The 11,257-nt window shown below is 38.0% G+C and overlaps 1 long non-coding RNA gene across 1 annotated transcript; it reads left to right on the top strand.

Moving 5' to 3' along the window:
- The first annotated feature begins 340 nt into the window (after positions 1 to 340).
- LOC147401473 (uncharacterized) lies at positions 341 to 1,134 on the top strand. The gene is made up of 3 exons (XR_015178210.1): positions 341 to 482; positions 669 to 759; positions 838 to 1,134. It is a non-coding gene; the product is annotated as an uncharacterized LOC147401473 (long non-coding RNA).
- Positions 1,135 to 11,257: the final 10,123 nt, after the last annotated feature.

Raw genomic sequence — 11,257 nt, 5'->3', positions numbered from 1 at the left:
GCTTCAATGTTACCTTGAGAAAATTCTAGCAAAGTCTTCACTTTTCAAAATGATTCTAGGTTCTGTTGTTTCGGAGGCCTATTTCCGAGTTTGTGTTGTAGCAGTTTTTAATTTGCATGAAGATCTATGTGTGCTAGTACTTGGTATGGGAAATCTCTCTTTACCATGTTTTCTTGCTCTAATGTCTTCAATACTACCATGTCTTCTTGCTCTAATGTGGGACTTGCTTCCCACATTTAAGAATGGTCTTTTGTACTGGCCCATGTGTGATTTTGTTACATTCAAATTCATCCCCGTCCGTCTACAGGTATCTTCAAGATTTCTTGTCAACTAAATCTGATTAAAGGACTCTACTTGGAATGGGTGGATGGAACATACTACTCGGTTCTACTATTTCATATAGTACAAATAGGGAGGTGATGGGCCCACTAATTGATGGTTGCTGCCTTCTAAACTTTTTGTGCCAAAAGTTAACTTGAATGGTATGTATGTTGACCAGTGGATCCATGGACTTCATACATATGAATTTGTTTTGTGACAATGCCTTAGTTGCCTCTGTCATAATCTTCATTAGTTAGTCTAGATATATTACAAAGAAAACGAGTTCTTATCTACTCGAGTTTCTTCTTTTCCTTTTTCATTTATTTTTAATTGTTTTGAGATTCCAGGTCAACCACGGAGGCATCTGCTTCAAAGTGGTTGGAGTGTTTTCGTTAGCTCTAAAAGGCTTGTTGCAGGGGATGCATTTATTTTTCTCAGGTTGATTTTTTTTTCTCTAGTCTTCAGTTTACTTGGGTTCAAATTCTCATTCATCTCTGCAATTTATGGCTTTCAAAGGTGAAAATGGAGAACTTCGTGTTGGGGTACAACGTGCTATGAGACAGCAGAGTAATGTTCCATCTTCAGTCATATCTAGTCACAACATGCACCTCGGAGTACTTGCAACAGCAGGAGAAATCTATTCAAGCTTGTCAACAACAACGTTCTAGAGATATTCAGAGCAAACTTCTGGGTGGTTCAACTAGGAGTTGTAATAAGGTTTTTCCTCTTCACTTGTAGTGTAAATCTTGGTTGGTGTACATAGGTGGCCTTCACCAAATTGGCATGTTTCCTCATTGGGGTGTTTGGTCAGAATGGAATGGGAAGGTAAGTTAGATTTCATATTTTTTTAATCTTTTGCTTTCAGTTACTTCTTTTGAACTTATTGGGGTGTTTGATCAGAATGGAATGGGAAGATTAGTCTTTGATTGTAGTCTTAACTGCCATGTTTTCTTTGCAAGTAGCAGAATTATTAGGTGAAGTTTGGTGGTCTAATTGGGTGTTTTTATTGTAGATTATATTACTTACTAGGTCTATTGCTAAAGGAAAAAAAAAAAAAAAATACAGATCTTTGTTTAAATTCAGGACAAAAAATAATTTTTTTTTTAATTTAAAAATGACCTATTGCAGCGGATCCTAAAATCCGCCGCTATATGCTGTATATTTTTTTAATTAAAAATTTACCTATTGCAGCGGAACTTAAAATCCGCCGCTATATGCTATATATTTTTATTAATTAAAAATTTACTTATTGCAGCGGATATGAGGAACCGCCGCTATATGTTGAATATTCTATTAATTTGAAAAATTGATCTATGGCAGCGGATATGTATATCCGCCGCTAAAGATAGTACATTTAACAGCGGATACTTGTTTCCGCTGCTACACTTAGCGACCGAGGCAACAGCGTCGGATCTTGTTTCCGCTGCTCATCGCCGCAATATCTTGTACCGACGGAAATATTACAATATAGCGGCGGAAAAAATCCGCCGTTGTAGACCAAAAATGTTGTAGTGCAATTAACATTGAAATTAAAACCTAATTGAACAATCAAATTAAATTTACAACATAATCAATCAATCGAATGGAAGTCTTAATTTAATCAACCAACCAAATTTAAAAGTGACTAATTAATATCCAGATTAAAATTAAATCAATCGAGTAACATTAAAATTAAAATCCATCAACCCATTAACATTAAAATCAACCACTCAATATTCAGATCAAAACACAATCAACCAATCAAGATCAAAAAGGGAAATATAATTAACCCATCAAATTAAAATTTTAACTTAATCAAATAAAAATTAAAAATTAATTAAGTAATTTGAAATTTTAACGTAACCAAAATCAAAATCAAGATTAAAAATAAAAACTTCATCACCAACGAACCACAGGTTGCGAAGCGTGGGATCATAGTCCCATTCTTTCTAAACTTTAAAAGAGAGACATTCTCTCTTTGGTTCGGTGAAAGAAGAAACAAATAAAAAAAAAACAATTAAAGGAAAACATCAAAAAGAAAAGAAAGAGAAAGAATAGAGGAATAAAAATTTAGAAACTATTGTCTATAAAAAGAGCCATACGTCCTCTTGAGAGAGAGGGGGAGGCTTTCTTTTGAGAAAAAAGAGGTTGACAATTTATTTAACCATCAAAAAGGGGAGAGGTCTAACATTTTTTTTTGGAGAAGAGAGCTTTCTCTCTTGAAGGAGAAGAAGGCTGATATTTCTTAAACAACTAAGAGGAGAGGTCTTTCTTTTTACATAAAAGGGATAGCAAAATGAGAGTATTTTCTCCCCCAAACATCCATCTTCTTCTTCATTAATCGATTCATAGCTACCCTCACTTCCTCTGCACTTCATCTCCTCTATCCCATACCAGTAACGTCCCTCAACCCCATTCTATTGCACCCCTTGCTGCAACGCCTAAGCCACCCACTCCATTGTAGCCCTTGCTGCAACTCTGCCCCCACCATCTTCTTCTTGTTTCTTCATCAACTCAACACCCTTTACGCTCTTTCCAACACTTTACAGCACCCCCACATCTCCTTCATACTTCCATACAACCAGCCTTCACATTCACTCACCTCTCCATTAGAATCGCAGCAGCCTTGTTCATGTACAGCCATCTTCTTCTCCAAAAACTTCATTACAGCATCCATCGTGCCATCATCTTCTCCACTTTGACAGCCACCTTGACTGCCATTGATGTTGTCTTCATCACCCAACTGAATACAACCTTCCTTTTATCTCCTTTGCCCATTCACCATTAAAACTAGCCCCTACCATCACATTCTATTCTTCATTTTAGCCCTTCTTCAACCCCAAACGGCCTCCACCTGCAGCCTTCAGTACAATACCCAAGCCCCCACTCCATTACAACCATTATTGCAACCCACAACAACCCCATCGTCCCCTTCCTCATCTTCTCTTCCCATCTATTTCAATACCTCTCTCTTCGCGCAGCAGCTATTTTATTTATTTCTCACGTTCGGCCAACAAGTAAGCAAATAATTCTGAAAGGATCCCACGTAACCAAATCCTTACAAGTGGACAATTTGGATAGTAGTAGAGACCGATCATCTGCAACACCCCCCATCTCCCTCTTCTCTGCCTCACATCCCCTAGTAGCATCCATTGACAGCCCCATAGCAACTCTAGCAGCCTCCATTAACAGTCCCCACACTTTCAACAGCAACACCTCCATCGACACCATTAAAACCAGCCCCCCTACCTTCACATTCTCCTCTTCTTCTTAACCCCTCTTCATCTCCAAACACCTCTCCATATGTTTGCAATACAGCCTCCATTAACAGCCCATTTATCACATTTTTACAATTCCAAAATATCACCCTTTCCATCACGTTTTTACAGCCACGTTACCATCATCTCCATCCCTTCTTTTCCACCCTAAAAAACAAACCCTAACCTTCTCACGACAGCACATCCAACGTGCCACCATTACTGTTGCCATCGTCCATATTACCATCTCGATTTTTGTCTCTCACCTACAGCCCCCTTGTCCCCTTTTCGAGCAGCAACTCTTCTCTTCTTTCCCATCACTCAGTGCAGCCCCTATAGTTACCTCTCTTCACTCTAGATTTCAGCCTCTTTCCCACATCACTTCAGCCTCATTTTCTTTCCCAACTTCTTATCAGCAACACCCTCACCTGCACCATCCCCAACTCCATCTCTCTGCCCTCCATCAGACTCTCTTCTTGTTTAAACGACAGCCAATAAAACGCTGCATTCTAGCATGATTGAATCACCACATTCTCCTTGATAATCTCGAGCTATAACAAGTGATCAAAAAAGCTCATAACAGCCACTATAGTTAGGAGACCGCTTTCACATTCTTTTTTTATCTCAATAAAGGTGCCTAATTTACTGTAGGAAAGGTGAGGTTCATTTGCTAATTTTTTTTGTGTGTGTTATTTAACGGGTTTGCGATATGTTTAAATGATTGTGTCCATTGGATTATGATATTGATTTGATGATTTACCAATCTCCTTTTTAACATAATTTGATCTATGATATGGTGAATCACATATTTATGGTTTGAATGAATGGAATTGCAAATTAAAACTCAAATCAATTTGGAAAGGAGATTGGTGCATTAATTTGCTGATTTTGGTGTTGATGGATTGATTGAATTAATTCTCACATATCAAGTAAGTGAACTGGCTCATTGGTTTTGATATTATCGAGTTGACTCATTGGTTTGACACTATTGGACTGATTCGTTAATCTGAATATAATTGACTCGCTGTTTTTTTTTTGTGCACATAAGATATTTAAAATCAATTTTTTAATAAAATTGTGACACAAGTCGACTCACTATTTTGGAGGAGGCATCGAGTGTGGCGTTGAGATTTCATGTGATAAATGGACATTGAGTTGACCCACTGATTTGCGTGTGCATAGAAATTTTCAAATTGGTTTTTTTTTAATATAGTTGCCTCGTAAGTTAACCCACTGATTTATATGTACATTGGAATTTCAAAATTGATTTATTAACAAAATAGACATTGAGTTAACTCACTGATTTGCATGTGTGCATAGGAAATGGAAATTGATTTTGTTTTTATAAAATTGACACGTGAGCCAATTCATTGATTTTTGGTGTACATAGGGATTTCAAAATCAGATTTTTTGATGAAAGGGGCGTGAGTCGACTCACTGATTCTTGTTTATATGGGAATTAATTCACCAATCAATTTATTAATGTTCGCCACATGTTCGTAATTTGAAAATTTTCATATTAATAATTCTCATTTTCGCAAGGTTCACTTTTGGAATTTTCTAAATTTGGGATTTTGTAATTTTCAAATCAGGGGAATTTTATGATCATAATTTTCTATTTTTGGAAAATTCATATTTGCCAATTACTAATTTGAAATTCATCATATTTGTGATTTTCTTATTTGGATAATCTCGTATTTCCGAATTAGAAATCTCATAGACTACCACTTTAGAAATTCCAATTCATAACTTTCCAATTTAGAAAATTTTCACAAGCTTCTATTTTAACTAATTGGAAAATTATTTGCGGATACAGATTTGTAATCGAAATATTACCACGTGGACTTTGAAGCATAAATTGGGATGAAGACTTTTTTTAAATATTTTTATTTTGTGCGAAATTCGAGAATTATGTGATATTTGGGGGATATTGGCATTGAGATTTGTTTAGCACATGCAATATAATTTGATGACGATAGTGATGATGATTGTACCATAATCTTGACATTAGTCTCTATCTGTTGATCGTAGGATAGTTTGGATCGTAGTAGAGACCGATCATCTCGATCGGACCGGTTCGGTGCCTAACACCTTCCGAAACCCGTAATCTGACCCCTTACCCATTTCTCTGATCCGTAGACCGATCTGATCCATTTCAGAGTCATTTATGGTTCCTAGACCTAAACTAGGTGGCGACTCCTTATTCCCTAACAGTCTCCAATTTACCAACCGGACCCTTATCCATTATTTGGTGAAAAACGGGTCGAGGCGATTTTAGTGCCTAAGAACGATCTTACCCTGTTGATATGAGGGGGATAGACTACGTCTATTCAAGGAAATGAGGTGATTTAAGAGTGTCATTGTGCGCCACCTTTTCCTTAGGGATTCGATTGGCCAATATTAATTTCAGATAATTGAATTGAGGGGCTAACAAAATGATTTTCCGACTCAATCTTTCTATAGTAATCTGTCTTTACAAAATATTTTTCCTAACTCCGTAATAACAAACCTCCGGCTTCGTGCTGATAAACCACCAGCTCCGTACTGACAAACCATAGCTATGCGCCAATAACCCTCCAGCTCCGTCCTAACAAGCCTCCAACTCCGTGCTGATGACCCTCCAACTCAATGCTGACAAACCTCCAACTCCATGCTGATGAACCTCCGGCTCCGTGTCGAAAAGCCATCAGCTTCGTGCTGACAAACTTCCAATTCCGTGCTGACAAATCATCAACTCCACGCCGACAAACCTCTAGCTTTGTGTTGACAGACCTCTGGTTCTGTACTGATAAACCTTTAGCTCTGTGCTGACAAACCTCCAGCTCTGTGCTGATAAACCTCCAGCTCCACGCCGACAAAACTTTAGTTCCGTGCTGACAAACTTCTGGTTCCGTGCCGATAAACCTTCAGCTCCGTGCTGACGAACCTTCGACTCCATGTCGATAAACCTCCAGCTCTGTGCTGAGAAACCTTCGGCTCCGTGTCGATAAAACTTCGGCTCTGTGCCAACAAACCTATAGCTCCGTGCTGACAAACCTCCGGTTCTGTGCCGACAAACCCCAGTTCCGTGTTGATCAATATCTAGCTCCTTGCCGACGTACCCTAGCTCCGTGCTGACAAAAAAATCCAATCCCAACCAAATTCAAGACTTTATTAATGCAACTTCACCAAGTAATCCAATCTGACCTAATAAATCATCATGCATCTTTATTGTGTAAATAATATATTAATGCCTAACTTCTTGTCCACAGGTGGTCAAACGACCCAGAAAGAAGTACTTGCCATCTGACAATCCTCCATATTTTTTACGCTCACAACCAATCATAAGCACTTCAGAGCAACCTCAGCAGACAGTGACATATGTAATAATAGATTCACCTCAAAACTAGATATAGTGGTGAAGGCATTGGAAAAATACAACAAGATTCTAGATCTATTAATGGCAAATCCAAGCTGTCCAACATCAAGCTTCTGGCTCAAATCAGGCTATGCCAGAGCAACCGCTACAACAACCTCTGCAAGCACAAAATACCTTACCACCCACCGCTCCTGCCAATCAAGGACCCCCAATTCACATTCATTACAATCCACCACAACATGAGGCTATTCAAGAGGAAAAATATGAATTCAGGACGGCTGAAGTAAGGAGTAACACAGAAGAGAAACTTGCCAACAAGCTCGAGGTAGTCGAGGAAGAGATTAGAAAGATGAAAGCCAAGGATTCCGTAAGCGAAATGAGGTTCAGAGACCTCTGCCTATACCCGAATGCACCATTACCACCAAAGTTCAAGTGTCTTGATTTCGAGAAATATAACGGCATCAGATGTCCTCTGTCATACTTGAAGCTTTATTGTGGATCCATATGCCAATTTGGAGATGACGATAGGCTGCTGGTTTAGCTCTTTTAGAGAAGTTTAATAGGAGTGGCCCTCTCATTGTTTTCTCAACTGGATTACTCTCGAATCAAGAGCTGGCAGGATCTGACTATGATTTTCTCATAAGAGTACAAATTCAATACAGATATGGGATTGGACAGGAATAATACGATAAAAATGACCCAAAAATAGAAAGAAAGCGTGAAGGAATATGCCCAAAGGTGACGGGAATCGACCTCCAAAGTGAAGCCACCAATGATAGAATAAGAGATGAATACCATATTGATCTCAACTTTGGGCCATTCATTTTACACCTATCTAGTAGTTCATACAACTACAAGCTTCTCGTCATTGATCCAAGTGGCTGATCGGGTGGAAGATGGTATCCGATCAGGTCTAATTTACAACTTGTCCAATCTAGGGGCACCAACAAGGGGTTCACCCAACGGAAACCAGTGGTTGTGAACAAGAAGAAGGATGAAGCCCAAGTTAACAATGTACAACCTGTTCGACCTTTTTTCATCCCTACACCCACAACTAATCAGAGGCTACCAACTCCTCACGTCCCGTTCAGAGTTGATCTACCCCAAGTAGCACCTATTCCGCAAGCCTTTCAATTTGGTCAAAATCAAGTATTTGGTCAGAACCCACAGTTTGTCCAGGCTCATCAAACCGAGCAACGTAGACCCAACAGGATCCCACGAGTCTTCACTCATCTACCTATAACTCTATCAGAACTACTTCCAGCACTACTTAGGGGAAAATATCTCACCAAAAGGCAGCTAAACCCTGAGGCGATAAAGGGACTAGGGTACAACCCCAATCAATTCTGCGAGTTTCACATGGGGGTGCCAGGGCATGCCACCGACCAATGCTGGCAACTTAAGCATCAAGTTCAAAACTTGATAGATAGGAAAATAATAATCTTGGGTGAGCCAACATCCCAAGTGCCTCAGTAGAATATCAATCAAAACCCGTTACCTACACACAATAGGGGAGGCAATGGACCAACAGTCAATGCCATAGAAAAAGAAAAACCAGGCTTTGACCCATCAGTGTTGATAGCACCTATCGACTCTAAAATCAGAATCAACTTGAGAAAGGAATCAGCGTCTTTAAGCATTAATGCTGTACCTCAAGATGCAACAAATCAGGAACCATCTCAATTCCCAATCAGAATGGTCAATCTCACTATTCACTCCAACTCTCAAATTTCGAATCCTTCATGACCACCACTCATCATACCCTACACATTACCAACTTCAAGTTCCTCTTCTTGACCACTTCTCATTATACCGTGCATCATGCCAACTTCAGGCTCTACTTTTCGACCACCTCTTATCATACCCTACACGGTACCGAACTCTCAAACCTCAAGCTTTTCTTCCCTATCACCTCTCGTCCTATCCCATACTAATCCACAAATCTCTAACAACACTATACCAACAATCAAGTCTAATCCACCAACTCTTATCCTACATCTAAAATCAGAACCTCAACTCATGACCACCATATCCCCTAAACCTTTTCTATACAGCTCAAATCAGACCTTCCCGTGGAGTTACGAGACAATGATTGTCACATCAGCAGGGGTTGAGAAGTCGAAAGAGGCTATGGTCACAAACATTGGGCACATGACCAGATCAGGGAGGTGCTTCAAAGTGTCAGAAAAATAACAAAAAAGACAGATAGAAGAAGAAGAAAGAAGAAAAGAAAAGGAAAAAACAAAGCTTGTGGAAGAGGAACAAATATCGCCAAAGAAGTTAGAGAAAAAGAAAAACAGAATAACCGATAAATGAAAGCGTCCTCGATCCGCGGGGTGCCCGGATCCGCTTTTGACCCTTGAGATTTGGGAATTGCCACCTAATTATTACGATCTAGGAATCGAATACTGACTCTAAAAGGATAAAAAACTAATCTAGAACAGAGAAAAAACTGAATTCGAGGACCACATTACGGGGGTTGGAAGGTGTTAGGCACCAATCCCGCCCGGCCAAAGCCAGTCTCTACTAATTTTTCAAATAAATTACATTGCTAAAAAGACCTAACCAATAAAAATATAAAAAATACTTACCTTTTCCGAACGCAATGATTTTTTTTCCCTCAGATCTGATAGAACAACTTCTTGTACAGTATTCCTCGCTTCGTTCTGTCACCGGATCTAATTTCTGATCTTCAAGTTGAAGTATCTCTTTCTTAGATCTGAATTCTTTGAATTTGTTTATGGGTTTTGGGGTATTTTTGAAGGGCTTCTAGGTATTTTTTAGGCTAAAATCGAAGAAGGGATGTTAGGTAAGGAGTTGGGACTCCAAAACTGGGGTTTATGGGAGGCTAGGGGGACTTTTAAACCTACTTCTCCTAGGGTTTATGATTTGATACGAAAATAGGGTGTGAGCACCCCTATTTATAGATTTTTTTAAGGGTTGATTTAGATAAAGTTAGTGTTTAATTAGAGTACTTTTAGTTAGAGTTGTATTTTACTTAGAATTGTTTTAGGTAGAATTGTATTTTAATTAGAATTGTTTTAGGTAGAGTAGTATTTTAGTTAGAACTCTATTAAATAGAGTTATTATTTAATTAGAACTCTATTAGGGTTTTTGACTTTTAATATTTTGACTTTAGTCTTAATTGATTGACTTTTAATATCTTGACTTTAGCCTTGCTTAATTGACTTTATTTTGACTTTAGTCTTACTTGATTGAATTGACTTTAATCTTGGTCAATTGACTTTAAATTTTTGGAGAACCCCCCTCTATTATATCTTTAATTCTTTGGACCCCCAAATGGAGGGGTCCTTAAAGAAATATCTCACGAACCCTCAACAATTTTTCATAAGAGCCCAATTGATCGATTTTTTTAGTTCAAAATTTTAAATTAATTTCATTAATGTTTCAATTTAATTATTTAATATTTTATTTATTAATTTCAAAATTTTTAATTATGAAAATTGTGAAATTACCGTTTTACCCCCGGAGAGGACTTTTCACGTTTTAAGTTGGTTTTTAATGTTTTAGGATGTTTAAAAATCAATTTTTCATAAGGAATTCAATGAAAATATTAGTTTGTGTCATTTATGAAATTTTTTGTGTGAAATGGTCATGAACTTTATGAGGGGCATTTTCGTAATTTTATCGAATTATGTTAAATTTGGTAAAATGATTTATTTGGTTTCGATTTGTTGTTTTATGTGTTCGAAAGGATTTTCCTAATCGTAACATAGGCTCTAGGGATAATTTAAGATTAGGGGTATTTTGGTAATTTGGTCATTTTTTAGTGATTTTTATCGTGAAGCTTCTTTTTGTCTAAAAAATGATGATTTCTAAGTTTCAAGGGTCATATTTTTCTAGCGTAGCGTGATTTCTACAATTCTATCATTTCGAGATACCTCATCCGGATTTCTGAAATATATCTGGTAACAAAATAAAGCATTGGAATAAACATCCATCATTGGGAATCATTGCGATCAGGTTGACGAGTTGATTAATTAGGCGAGTGCAAAAATGGGGTGTCTACAGATGCCCTATTTTGGCAGAGGGTTGAAGCAAACTAGATAGCAAATCTATTTTGGTAGATAGTGCGATATCCGAATACCAAAGTTAGCGACAGTTCATTTTGCAGCCTGATTTAGCAATTCGTCTAGGCATTCAGATCCTTGAGTGTAAAACTCTCCCTGAACAAAAATGTTGTCGGGTCCCCTAGCGTGAGCTCTCACTGACAATGTCAGATACTTGAATTTTATAAAATTTTCCTTGACTAATGAAAAAGTGCACGTGTGTGCACAGGTGTGATGCTTACTGAGTAAAAATGTGTCAGGTCCTAGAGATC

This window comes from Akebia trifoliata, chromosome 5 (assembly GCF_017979445.1).
Source record: "Akebia trifoliata isolate Shusen 1 chromosome 5, ASM1797944v1, whole genome shotgun sequence".
Lineage (NCBI taxonomy): Eukaryota > Viridiplantae > Streptophyta > Magnoliopsida > Ranunculales > Lardizabalaceae > Akebia > Akebia trifoliata.
Note: the sequence above shows the minus strand (reverse complement) of the source record. Positions and strands in the feature narration are given on the sequence as shown.